General features: G+C 38.4%; 1 long non-coding RNA gene across 1 annotated transcript in view; it reads right to left on the reverse strand.

Annotated features, from left to right (window-relative positions):
- Positions 1-15,208, reverse strand: part of LOC136872526 (uncharacterized) — a 125,812-nt gene that overhangs the window by 29,092 nt on the left and 81,512 nt on the right. The window contains exon 4 of the long non-coding RNA XR_010859936.2: positions 10,778-10,871. This is a non-coding gene — a long non-coding RNA (uncharacterized lncRNA). The remainder of the gene's footprint in view (positions 1-10,777; positions 10,872-15,208) is intronic.

Consider the following 15,208-nt stretch of genomic DNA (forward strand, 5'->3'; position numbering starts at 1 on the left):
AAAATTTGTGGGAATAAATTAATTCCATCCCCTGGTCTAAGGAGTTTGGATAGCCAAAGTAGGGGACTGCCTGTAGGGGTGAAGTACAGTGGGGACTTCGAGGGCCCTGGGACCGCTACAGTAGCTGTGAAGGCCCTTCAGGAACTCTGAAAAGTGGTGGCAAAAGGGGCTCTGGTTAAGACGCAGCAGGTTGTTATACTACTTAGGTTCCAGAACAGGTAAAAAAAAAGGTAAATAAATGCAATGTAAATTTTAATCTTATACTAGTTGTATAGTATCATTTGAAGTAATTCCACATACTGTATATCAGTTGACTATATTTGTAAGTAGTACAGGAGATATTATAAGTAGAATTTTGTAAACAATATAAATTTATTAAGGACGAGCTGTGTGTTAATAGAAAAAACTGTTAGTGTAAATTGTATAATATTGTATTATAGGAAAATTTTCTTCTCTTGTTAATTTAATATTTAGTGCTTGACAATAATGTATTTTAGTGTACCATTTGCCACCGAGGTAGACACCTCATTTGCAAATAAAGAGATTTTGATTTGATGTTGATTGGACCAAGCTAATTGCGTTTCTGAAGGTGACTGGGATCAGGTACCGAGAAAGGAGAATTACCTATAATCTGTACAAAAATCAGTCTGCAATGATAAGAATTGAGGGCTTTGAAAAAGAGGCAGCAATCCAGAAAGGAGTGAAGCAAGGCTGCAGTTTGTCCTCTCTCCTTTTCAATGTTTACATAGAACAGGCAGTAAAGGAAATCAAAGAGGAATTTAGAAAGCAAATCAAAGTCCAAGGAGAGGAAATCAAAACCCTGAGACTTGCCAATGATATTGTTATTTTATCTTACTCTGCAAAAGATTTGGAGAAATTGCTGAATAGGATGGACAGTTTCTTGGGGAAGGAATACAAAATGAAAATAAGTAAGTCCAGAACATAAGTAATGGAGTGCAAGCGATGCAGGAAATATTAGATTAGGAAATGGAGTCTTAAGAGAAGTAGATGAGTATTGTTGCTTCGGTAGTAAAATAACTAATGATGGTAGAAGTATGGACTAAAGATGGACGAATCATTATTCTAAGCTCTGATGGGAAAACATTACAAGTGACCACACGAGCTAACCTTAACAATGTTCTTCAAGCAGATATGGGGTGAAACAGTGTAGTGTAGTAACAACAATATGGATTAGTTTAAGTCTGTATTATAGTGCATTATTATTGAGTGTGAATGTGACTGAGTGCATTAAAATTTGGCGCGATATCAGAGGGGATACAAATGTAAGTAGCATGTATTCTTCTTGGTTTTCTGCTTTGTGTGATGTGTTATGTTGATTGACGGATCTGTCCCTTATGTCAACGACCCACATTCATTGCCTCCTCTCTTCATTCAACCCTCACCCCTCCCATACCCTGAGGCAACAGGATCCATTCTGAGGTAACAGCTAATGAATCACTCAAGAGCTCTCTCCTGTTACCACCTAAATTCACTATCCATTGCAGTTCACCTGGAAGAACTACAGACTATTTTCGAAAATAATAAGGTGCATTGTATTGGCATTTCAGAAAGCTGGTTATGTGGAGATTTGCCATCTTGTGCTGTAAATCTCGACGGATACTCACTCTTACGACATGACCGCACTGACAGACGAGGTGGTGGAGTAGCCTTTTACTACAGGAATGATTTAAAATGTAAGATTATCTGCACCTCAGACCCACACCTTCCCCTGCAACCTGAGTATATGTTTGTTGAACTTGACTGCAATAAGAAAATATTAATAGGAATTGTATATAAGCCACCTAATATTAGACAAATGGAGGACTTTGGAGCAGCTTTAACAGATCTTATCTCGGTCTACGAAGATGTCATAGTCATGGGCGACTTTAATACTGACTTGTTAAAACAAACCAGTGAATCGGATAAGTTGCATCACATATTCCATGCTCTGAGCATGGAAATCCTACCACTTAACGCTACGAACCACGTCTACTACCCTGACCACTCGACTCACACATTAATTGACCTTATAATTGCAAATCAACGCCAGAAAGTCATTAAGCATGGACAGATCCCAGCTTCTGGGATTTCAACTCTCGACTTATTGTACTTATGTTACTCTATCCGAGGACGTTATTTTAAGAGACATAAAACATATTGAATCAGATGAACTACTCAATGTCGCATATAACTTACCGTGGAATGACAAAACGTAATCTTCATGACATTGACTCAAAAGTTAACAGATTCAACTCTTTAGTGCTGAACTTGTATGGCAAACATGCTCCAGAGAGGCAGGTAAGATTTACCCGCCCCCCTTCCCCCTGGATGACGACCGAGATAAGATCTGCTATGGCCAGCCATGACAGTTGGTACAGACAATTCAGACGAACACGTGACAAAGATGACTTTGAGCAATACAGGAAACAGGGAAACAAAGTTAAACAGCTAATTCGAAACAGTAAATGCCACTACTTTCAACAGTTAGCAAGGAATAATAATTTAAACGAAACATGGAAGAAGCTACGATCTTTGGGCATAGGCAAGGCCATAGAAGAACACATTCCCACCATATCTCTAAATACGTTAAATGATTACTTTTCCATTTAACTGCTCATTGTCAAAATTGAGAAATCACTTACATAATCTCCAAATTTGACTATTACTTTCCTGTGATTACTTGTAATATAACCTGCGTATATATCTGTACATATTTTTCTACTTATACTCCATTGAACTTTCTTTTAGTGTGTTTTGTTTATTCTTCTCTACTGTTATGTAAAATGGTATTACCGTTAATAAAGTATTAATTACTGGCTAATCTCACAAACTCAGCATGCTGTTCCGAGCGCAACCAGTTCTCTTTCCACACCGTTAGCGCAAATGATGTTAAACGTGTGCTGTACTCTATCACTTCCGATGCGACAGGTAATAACGGTATCTCGATAAAATTAATCAAAAAACTTATCAGGGCTGTACTGCCAATACTGACTCACATATTCAACTACTGCCTGAACAATGGAGTATTCCCTAATGTTTGGAAAGACGCACTAACAAAGCCAATCCCGAAAAACACTACATTGGATTCTCCATCAGATTACCGCCCTGTGTCCATCCTACCACCCCTCGCAAAAACACTTGAACATCTGATTCATGCACAAATCACTATATACCAGACCCAGAATTCCCTCCTTGACCCTTTTCAATCCGGCTTTAAAAAGGTACCGCGACAGCATTACCGCGGGTTATGGACGATATCAGACATGCAATAGACCAAAGATATGTGACTGTAGCAACACTACTAGACCTAAGCAGCGCCTTTGACACAGTTAGCCCTGGGTTACTACTGCTAAAACTCCGTAGTCTCAACTTTAATGAGACATCTCTTTAATTTTTTAACTTCTACGTTACTAACCATCGGCAACGAGTATCAGTGGGAACAATGTATTCAGGATGGCATAACAAGTCAATAGGTGTACCGCAGGGGTCGGTTTTGGACCCACTTTTATCTGTTGTTAGTGTGAACGACATAGGGGACGCATTGAAATTTAGCAAGTACCATATCTATGCAGATGATCTTCAGATTTATTATCACTCATATTTACAAGACATAGATGTAGCCAAAGACAGAGTAAATTTTGACTTACGACGACTGAATGACTATGCCAAAAATAACAGTTTGTTAATAAATCCTAACAAAAGTCAGACTATTATATTTAGTACCAAAAGAAACCTTAACTTGTTAAAAAGTAGACATGTACCCCAATTATTTTACATAATACTGTCGTGCCCTATTGTACGTCAGTAAGAAACTTAGGTGTTATAATGACTGAGACACTAAATTGGACTGAACTGACAAATACATGCCGCAAAGCGCAGAAATCCTTCTTTCCTCTCAAACACTACTCTTACCATATTTCCAAAACATCTTAAAATACAACTGGTAAAATCCCTAATCTTACCAATTCTAGACTACTGTGACACTAACAAGGTGCTCGAACAGAGTTTAAACACCTGTATTCGATTTATATTTAAGCTGCGATGTGATTCTCATATTTCACCTTATTGTAGGGATTTGTCATGGCTTCGTGTTCATGAGCGTCGCAGTCTCCACATGTTGTCTCTTCTGCATGGAGTTCTAAATTCAGGTGTACCGAATTATCTCTCATCAAACATTAATTACCTCTCTTCCTATCATAATCACGATACACGATCTGGCTCCTGTTTAAGAATATCTCTCAGTCACTCCAGGACTTACAACCACTCCTTTGTAGTCAATGCCACTACACTGTGGAATACCCTCCCTGCTACCATTACAGATTGCCGAAATTACTTTCTGAATACCTCTAGCTGACTTGTTCGATGTGCGTAGTGTGAATAAGCTTATTTTCATAAAAATTAGAAATGTATTTGCTAGTTATTGGTTTTTATTGTGTTTCCTTCTTTTATTATTACTAGTGTTAGTTTTAAAATTATCATCATGTTCATTTATATTGTCATGTTGTACATTCTATAATTATTTCTTTTATTACTATCTCCATATTCGCTATTAGTACTATATTATTTAACAAAAGATTTGTTGTATTTAAAAAATAATATGTATATTAATTATTTTAAATGTTGTGGTCAAGTGTAAGAGAGGGCCTTGAGCCCTAACTTCGCTACGAATAAAGACAAATTACTTACTTACTTACTAGAAGTAAGGAAGACATAAAATGCACACTAGCACAAGCAAGGAAGGCTTTTCATAAGAAAATAAATTTGTTCAACTCAAACATTGATATAGACTTAGAAAGATATTTTTGAAGACTTTCGTTTGGAACGTGGCATTGTATGGAAGTGAAACATGGACGATAACTACCTCAGAGAAAAAAAAGAGAGAATAGAAGCTTTTGAAATGAAGTGTTACAGAAGAATGCTAGAGGTGAGATGAGTAGACAGAATCACGAATGAAGAGATACTGTATCGAAATGGTGAGAGGAGAATGAATTGGCTAAATTTGACCACAAGAAGAAATAGAATGATAGGACATATTTTAAGACACCCAGGATCGGTACAGCTGGTTTTTGAGGGAAGTGCAGGTAGTAAGAATGGTAGAGGTAGAACAAGATATGAATATGACAAGCAGATTAGAGCAGATGTAGGATGCAGAAGTTATGTAAAAATGAAAAAGTTAGCACAGGATAGGGTGTTGTTGGAGGCTGCATCAAACTAGTCTATGGACATATGACTCAAACAACAACAAGGAGGAATCCTCAAAAGGAGGAAATGAATAGTATTTTGGATAAATCAGCCAACTTATATAGGATCTGACGGAATCGCTGGACAGATGTACAGCGTCTGCATAAAATGCTTCTTGTCATGCAGAACAAGTAGATACTGCCCTCAACAAAAAGGCCACAATAGTAACTGAACATTTAGAACCAACTGCGATAAGTAAACTCAATTCACTGTTAGGCATAGCTCCACTTGCATCCGTAGAAGTGTGGCTGCAGATGTTGAAAGACCAAAACAGCATGACAATGTTTGTCGTCAACTGCTCCTCAGAGACTTAAGTCAACTCCAATGTCTTGCTCTCTACAAAGCATACAAGGTGGAATGAGGAACAACATCTGCCACCGAATGAGATAATAGAAGAACTGCCACCAGGACAAGACTTGCCTATATTAATTGGAAGTGTCTCAACTGGTTATGTGTTGGTGATTCCAGGTGTAAGGATAACTTAATGGAGTGGGGATTCCATCGTGCATCAAGAGTCCTTCGTGAGTGTAGACACACTCAGAATCAGGTACATCTGCTAGTCTACCCAAATATGAATCAGTTGTGCTCCCAAGATCATCTGTAGGCAGTCAATACCTACGGTATCCTCACCCCTGAGTTCTAAAAGAATCATGTACTATGAGTACCACAAGAAATACACATTTTAGTTTTGCTACGATGTTATGTTTTCTAATATTCATTCCGTATTCACTACATGTTTATGTTTAGGTATACATTAACATATACCGGTATCCTATATGTAGGAAAAATTGCTACTGTCTTTTCCTGCAAAAATTCATTGTTTATATAGTCTCGGAAACCCCACTGAACTGTGCGCTAGCTTGTCGTTCACCATGTGTTGCAGCCGTTATGGCAGCGGCCAGACCTCCACACACTGCTGAGAACTGAGACCAACTGCTTCAAACTTTAACACTTGGAAATGGTCCTAAATATCATTCTGGACCAAATCCATTTCTATTTCTGAGAAGCACATCACTTTAGCCAGCTACCCACGCAACCTGAACAAGATCCCAGTTTGAAACAAGTTGAGTGTTCCTCGTCAGTATCAAAACCGAGAAAGCCATCTTTGTGTATAGTCCTAGGTTATTAACAAGCTCTCACTTGAGAAATATAACAGAATTATGTGCCATAGAATGTGAAAAATAACATGGTTGGCTAAATTTAAAAGAAGGAATTACGATACCCTAAATAAAACAAATTTCTCGTAAGCATGGATTTGGTTCAGTAGAGTATATCTTACAGTACAAGAAAAAACACCAACTTTTTGTCTAAATGTAGCATACATGAAAAAAAGTATATCCTAATTCTTTCATACCAGTCTTTTTCTTTTTTGCTAATGGCTTTGTCGCACCGACACAGATAGGTCTTATTATTTACAAATTTCATTTTCCGTATTGATAGATCAAATGTATAGACAAGAAATGTGTTTTTCCACCAATCAATACACAATTTATTGTAAATAGATTACACTAGTACCGGTTTCGGTCCTTAACGGGCAAAAAAAAAAAAAAAAAAGAGGCTGTTAAGGGCCGAAACCAGTACTAGTGTAATCTATTTACAACAAATTGTGTATTGATTGGTGGAAAAACACATTTCTTGTCTATACACAGATAGGTCTAACGGCGACGATGGGATACGAAAGGTGTAGGAGTTGGAGGGAAGCGGCCGTGGCCTTAATTAAGGTACAGCCTCAGCATTTGCCTGGTGTGAAAATGGTAAACCAGGGAAAACCATCTTCAGGACTGCCGACAGTGGGATTCGAACCCACTATCTCCCCGATGCAAGCTCACAGCCACGCGTCCCTAACCGCACGGCCAAGTCGCCCGGTCACACCAGTCTTAACCACATTCTGTGTTAATATAGATCTTCAGTCTAAACATTTCAGAAGGTTGACCATGTCTACAGTACAGAAAGTTTTAGTTCATAATGTTCATCACACTGCCAATGGAACTGTTACTGCATGAATAATGGAGCCATGATGCAATAATAATTTCTCATTATACAAAAGAACAACTGAGAGCAAGTTCAATACATATTATATAATTACTGTTTATATTATTCATTAATTCAATTTATATCATTATTTATTAATTAAAAATACTGTAAAATTAACCAAAAGGCCAACCCAATGGTTTGTAGTAATGTGCCTGTGCTTAACTCCTGCAAGGTCCAGGAATTTTAATTCTGGGCTGAGAGCTGGAACGGGATTCAATCAGCCTCGCCAGACAAACTGAGGACCCGTCTAATATGAGAGGCAGCATAATCCAGTCATGAAAGCCAAGCGTACCGAGGGTGTCATTGAGCTAACCACATGATGCTCCAACATCTGTAGGCCAACTACCTGGGCAACAATCATCTTGGCAAGTCAAGGTCAGTTTTTGCTAGCTGTGTGTAAGGCCTACAGTATATTGACTGCAAAATCTCAATATATGCCTACAGTTTTTATCCTGCAATTCAAAATCTCAGAACATTTAAAATATTCTTCCATCTAGTATTTATTTATGATTTTTATTAGAATCATAGTGGATGGAAGAAGTACATTAACTTAAACAGGGTATTCCATCCGTCAAATATTGCTGACGAAGAGAATGTTTGTTTTTCTCGAAACATGTACAATGTTTCAGTGAATAAATAACACTGATTAACATAAAGTGCATTGACAAGGTGGATCTTGCCAGCAACATATTTTAAATTTTTATAAGATTATACAAGTCAATACAGGAGTAAAAAGCACCTCTTATGGTCAAATTTATCAACATTGCTCTAATACATGGTAGGATTCAAACCCATCATCTGCCGAATGCGAGCTCATAACTATTCTATGTGACCTGAACCATCCAGCCACCTCATTCGGTATACTTCTATATAGAAGGAACAAAACAGATAAACCTAATTCAGACCTCTGACCCAATTTTCGAGAGAGAAGAGAAAAATGAAACAATATGCGTATTTTCTGAATTATAGACTATTTTCATAATAGGGCTATACCATCTTCTTGTTAGCCATTTTAAGACCACATCAACACTGGTATGTTTTCAGTGGCACTGTGATAACACAGGGGAAAGTAGTGGTCATGGCTTTAATGAAAGTACATCCCCTGCATTTGCGTGGTCAGAAACAGAAAATTGTGGACAACCCCCTTCACAGCTGCTGATGGTATGGTTCAAACCTACCACCTCTTGAATGCAAAGTTACAGCTAAACTACCCATACTGCACAGAAAACTCATTCAGTAAGGTTGAATCTCCAGTGATATACCAATATTAGTCCGAAACACCTTTGTTTCAAAAACATAGTGCATAGGCTTTGCCAAGTATCAAAAAATGTTCTATTATTTACTAATTGCTAAATTTATAAACATTTTTTTAACAGAAGAATAATTAATGTGAGGTGCCTGGCTAATACATTTCTATACATACAGGGTGGCACATTAATAGTTGACACATTTAATTTTAGAATAACTTTATTTTTCACAGATCACTAGTGAAATTTTAGACACAGGTAGCTTGGATCCTGGAAATACATTTCACTATATCACATATTCAATGTGGCCTTCATGAATTTCACTGTAGAGCTGCACATTCCGAGCACACATTTCTGTGTGGCATTGAGGTTTTGAAGCAAAGAGTTTTTCTTTCAAATAGCCCCATAAAATGAAATCACAAAGATAAAAATCTGGGCTTACAGGAAGCCAGAAGAATCCGCCATTATTGTTGTACTGTGGGTAATGATGAGACATTACACGATCACCAAATACTCCCCTCAAAAACTCAAGAACATCGTTAGCTGTGTGAGGTGTTGCACCGTCTTGCATAAACCACTGCATATGAATAGAGAGTTCAGTAGCAAGAAGTTGAGGCATGAATTCATTCTCCAGCATGACCTTGCATAGTTGTGCATTAACTGTCTGACTGAAGAAAAATGGTCCAATTAACCCATGACTTGACAGAGCTACCCACACACTAACTTTTTCCCCATAAGTGTTTTTTTTCATTTCATGAATGATGTCTGGTTTTTCTGTAGCCCAAAACTGCACATTTTGTTTATTAACTGCCCCATTGAGATGAAAATAGGCTTCATCAGAGAACCAAGTATTAAACAGTACTTCATCTTTATCTTGAATCCATAAGGAGTAGGCCTACTGCTATCTCTTCTGCCTGTGAAGACCTGTTAGCTTGTGTAGTACAGTCATTTTGTACGGGTACAACTGAAAGTCACCGTGCAACATTCTTTGAACTGAACGGTGCGATATTCCACTTCCTGTTGAAGTTCGCTGTGTTGACTTGTGTGGGCTGCGCTGCATGGCGACCATCTGCGCAGCGATGTTTTCAGCCCGAACTGCTGGTGCACGTGGTCGCTTTTCTTCCTTCACACTGCCTTGTTTTTCAAAGTCTCTGTATAAGTGAAAGATGGTGTTCCTTGCTGGTGCCCACCTAGTCTGAAATACAGCTCGAAATTTCCTTTGTGTTGCCGTAACACTTTTTGATTCACAATGAAATGTAACTATTTTTGGGGCGCTGCTGAACGGAGATTCGGCCATGGTAAAAAGCTCATTGGAATGCAGGCATTTGGAGATAAAGCAGCAGTGTCACCTCTACGGAGTGATTTCCATGAAACAGGGAAGGTGTGCACGAAATTTGATCAACATAGTACATAAGTTGCATTTTATATTTGCTTTTCAAATGTGTGAACTATTTGTTTGCCGCCCTATATAACCTGTACCCAAACTGACCTCTCTTAACAATATTCGGTCCAAACTCAACAATAGCCGGTCCCTGCAATGTACGGGTAGCAAGCCTGCCTCTTACCCGGAGGCCCAGAGTTTGAATCCTGATTCTGAGGGCTGGTTCGAGATCCACTCAGCCTACGTGATTACAATTGAGGAGCTATCTGACGGTGAGACAGCAGCCCCGGTCTAGAAAGCCAAGAATAACAGCTGAGAGGACTTGTCGTGCTGACCACACTACACCTCCTAATTTGTAGCCCTTCTGGCTGAGCAGCAGTCGATTAGTAGGCCAAGGCCCTTTGGTGCTGTTGCACCATGGGACTTGGTTCCAACTAAACAATAAATCTTAAGTGCAAATATAAATTGTCATTTTATATGTGAGAAAACATGCATAAATTCTGTACACTGTACATTTAGAAGCTTATTATCAGCGGTGAGTAGAAAATTCCCAAGCTCTTAAACATGATATGCATGTGTATAAGATATTGCATCATGACTTCACTCTCTGAAACAGGTAAGAACACCATAAGCCTATTCCACAATATCTGTAAATTAACAGGAGAAGGAAATGGCTTGCCTTTTAAAGAAGATCTTGAAATTGCATTATACTTTCTGAAATCCATGACAGGTTATTACCGTATAGCCAGTTGTGAACTAGTCATATGAAATACAATAGAACAAGCTTTAAATATTTTTCTAATATATTAATTCACATTATATATACAGTGAAACAGGCCACAGGTTCATCAAAATAGAAACATAAGGTTCCTACCTTTCACGAATTCACGTCGTGCAGCAGCTCAGATCTACACTGGGTTAAACTTCTGACTGACAGAAACTTGCCAAGACATAAATGGGCTTCTGCTCTGAAAAAGAAAAGATCAAAACAATGTAAATTTTTAAATGATACATAGCAAAAAAGTCTCAGAAAAAATAAGTTCCTAAATAGCACTGTTACAGTACTGTATTGACCTGAATATAAGACGGCCTTGCATATAAGATCACCCTGAATTTCTTAAAAGGCAGCCTATTTACAAGAAAAATTAAGCAATTAATGTACAGCATATTCAAGCTCTCGTACAACTAAGAAAAATTAATAAGTCCTAAAGTAAATCAGAGAACAAAAGTTTTATTTCAATATAAAATATTGTGGGCTTTCCTCAGTTTTATTATACGACAGTGATTTAAAAAACCCAAACCCAAAACCCCATAGCATTACAGCCCTTGAAGAGCCTTGGCATACCAAGCGACCGCTGCTCAGCCCGAAGGCCTGCAGATTGCGAGGTGACATGTGGTCAGCACAATGAATCCTCTTGGCTGTTATTCTTGGCTTTCGAGACTGGGGCCGCTATCTCACCATCAGACAGCTCCTCAACTCTAATCACGTAGGCTGAGTGGACTTCAAACCAGCCCTCTGGTCCAGGTAAAAATCCCTGACTTGGCCGGGAATCGAACCCGAGGCCTCCGGGTAAGAGGCAAGCACGCTACCCCTACAACATGGCGCCTGGGCGACCAAATTTATTGACATAATCTATCGGTAGTCACTGCGCAATAGGAGTGCAATGCCATAAATACAGTCCTGAATGCCGCATCACTTGTTTACTCCACACCACACTTGTCTTAAATTCAGTCAACTGAACTTCTAACTCTTATCCCACCTCCAGTGCCTTCATTTAAATAACTTAGCGACTGATTGCATAACCCTCATTTCGTTTCAACTGCACAGATCCAGTAACAAGCCTATTCATTTTGTTAATTTCATTCAATTTTCCTCTCTTTGATGCTCTGACTGCTTCTCTTTACTTGCCAGCATTCTTGGGCTACGGTTAGACAGGCATGCTTAAATGTAACATTTGTCTAAGTGAACAGGTGGTGTGAAATATGATGTGGCTGTCTATACATTACAGATTTACTGTGCAATATCAAAGTACAAAGCCATCCTCAAAATCACAACCAAAGAGGTCAAAACTCAGACGAATGGACAGCGGCCTTAAACTTCCGGTAAAGGATGTAACTTTTAGGGGCTACATGTACGTTATTCTCTAATGTACGTGTGATAGGGTCATTCGCCAATTACTGGGTCTATCTACAACTTTCTCTGTTGCTTCTCTTGCCCAGCAACTAACAACAAAACCATAACCTTTGATGTTATACTTGCAGGCATGAAAATATTGCAATCACGATTAATGAGAGGAAAATAAAAAGCATGATTGTTGTGCCTTTCCTCAAATTTTTTTCTTTTTTTTTTTTACATCTCTTTGTAATTGTACCTGTTTAAGGTCAGTTCTGTTATTGCAAATTAATATTATAAGTGAATATCACAGTGATAATCTGTATTTTCAACAAAATATGAATGATTTTGATGAATGCATAATATTCTCAACTATAACTTTCATAGTTTCAAAACTGTACTTGGGGCAGTGAGTGACACAAAAACATAAAATTTTTAAAATCAAAATAATTTCTAGACAACACGGGTAACAATGGTGTTCAATATCTCATTGTAAAGCACAAGAGCCAATGTGTCCAACAGAAAAGTCTGACCTCAGTATGACACACACGGGTGATGCAATAGCAGGTACTTAAGTCGCAATGCTGCATGGTTAACAATTAGTGTAGCTTTGGATACCGGTGTCGTACTAACTCACGAGAGGTGTTGTTTGCTTTTCCACAGCGAGTTCTACAAGTATACAGTGAAAAAGATCTCAAAAAATTGTGGTGTGAAGAAGTGCGAAATTTTTTTTTCTGTAAATCTGAAAGATTTTCAGTCTGCTAACACTGAAAATCTTCACTGTTATACATTAACTACATCAAAACTGAAAAGAAATGGCTTCCACTTTCCAAACAGAAAAAAAAAAAAAAAAAAAACTTTCACAAAATGTTGTGACATATGGACTAACAGCTTATAATAATTCCGAAACGTCCAAAATCATTAGTGCTGAGCGTAAAAAGATTTATTATAAGCATCGCAAAGTTAAGGCGCCTGAGTGATTTGGTGCTGGAGCTCCCGTCGAGCATATATACTGCCCTAGTGATGGAGAAATTTCAAACACGCTGACTAGACACTTTAATAGCTAACCTCGGTCCATATTCTATATCAATACTGGTGCCTCTTTACATATGACACAGCTGGAAACATTTTCATGAAGTCAGCTGATATACCGTGAACCATACATGCGCAATAAAGTGGTCTACACAGCATATGGTGATTATATCTTAATTCTTAGAGCAAAGTTGATTTTCTCTGTTACCTAACCTTAGTCGTTGAAGATTTTTTCTTCTACATTTCCACCCCTTCCAACTCCTGTATTTAGCAACCAATCAAAAATGTTGGGAATATTTTCTCTAGCCAATTAAAATTGGGGGTGTGTACAGGCATCCAGCCTATCTGTAAAAAGTTCTGGAAAATTCCCCTCAAAATGCTACAAAAGCTGGGCGCACTAGGGCTGTGTCGTCATCTTCATCGCTCCAGTTGATTGTGTGTGGCATGCACTAAGTAGGCAGGGGACCCAGTTCAGCACTTGAAAGGCCCAGCAACTCAAGGTAATGGCAGGATTTTCTTAATATGTGATAGCTCCAGCAGATAGCTTGAGGGGAAGGTTTCAAACTTTATTCATGTTCTAATTTCATGTTTTCAATGTAGATTTTTGGCAAGTCTGAGGACACTGTTCAAATCCCTGCTAGGAAACAGATAATGTAAGGGAATAAAGAGTGATTTCCCTCTGTTGATTCCCATTCAACTTGGTATGAGGTGACTGAAGTTTCTAATCATCTAAAATTCTTAACACTCTCTTGGAATTGAATGTTTTTCATTTAGCCACCCTGGCGTAGAATACGTTTAGCCTCTGTATCATAGTGCCATAAGCCCACTTAAGGCTTTAGAAACTACCAGAAGGAGTGCGAGTGTATTGCCTCCTACCCTTTTGTTCATGGTCAAGCATGTTCAACCTTTTTCTTTTTACATTAAGGCCATTTAGTAGAGCATTTATTGCCCCTGTTTATGTTCCTGTAAAAGAAAGTAAAAAACTGTTGAGCAGAATATAAGCCCAAAACAGGACTAAGTGACTAAATAACCTATAGCAAACTAAGGTAGTGTACCTGTTCAGAGCTATAATGCTCTTTCCCTGTATGTTATCATGTTGATAATTCTCTCGAGTTCTGTACCTGTTTTTGGACTTTAGTCAATGTTGTTGGAGCTGATGAGCTCATTATTATATTTGTACCGGGCGGTACACCTCCACGCCGCTAATTCAAACTTTGCGCCAGTTGAAGATCCTCTGCTGGAGGAAGTCCGAACTTTATCTAATGTATTAATTTTCAAGTTACCCAGAAGATGTCACTAGTTGGAAATTTTGAAGTTTCTGAACTGGGTCGTTTTTGATGTATTTTTGTTTTACCTGTAGTAAGAAGTGTGAACTTTCTCTTCTAGAGGACACTACTGAAGAACTACAATAGTGCACCCTAGTGCAAGGTGAAAGAACTGTTTTTTGGAGAAATTTTTATTTCAAAAGTTTGTTTCTTGTTAAATTTATTTCTGGTATTGTTTAAGTTGGCTGTATTCCCCTTTCTTTCCCCTTGTTTTGAATTTAGCCAATCCCGAATTTCTTTAATTAATTTACGACCAATAAGGGGTTTCTTCTTCAAATTGGATATGCTGCTTAACCCTAACCAATAAATGATTGTGGGCGGGTGTTTTCTTTCCTGAAACGCCTCGAACTTTCCGCGAGAGTATATAAACTGCTGATTTTAGGGTCTCTGCGCCACTTCTCTACCATCTTTCAGTGTGTAAAGTACATAGCAGGGGGCGGGAAGCGCCTCTTTCTTCGAACAGCGGTTCAACAACCAGGTAATGGCCGTATAATAACTTCTTTTCTTGCTAGCTCAGCAGTTTAACTCTCGGGGCGGGTCCGAAGCTTTTTCACCATGTAACCTTTCCCTAAAATGTAAAGACTCTTAGTATCTATTCTCTTTTAAGCTACGTATTGGGATAGAGAGTGCTTAACCCTCTCGAGCTCCCACTCATATTGTTTTGAGGTGAACTTATTTCTCACAACCGATTCTTCCTTAATGTAATGTAAATTGTTCTTTTCTAAAGTCACCTCCGTAGTATGGGATTAGCCCTTGCATTAGCGGCCTAGAGCCAGATTAGGTTTTAAACAAAATGTATTAGGAGTGCAGATCGCCTCCTCTCAAATTGTTATTT

This window comes from Anabrus simplex, chromosome 4, assembly GCF_040414725.1.
Source record: "Anabrus simplex isolate iqAnaSimp1 chromosome 4, ASM4041472v1, whole genome shotgun sequence".
NCBI lineage: Eukaryota > Metazoa > Arthropoda > Insecta > Orthoptera > Tettigoniidae > Anabrus > Anabrus simplex.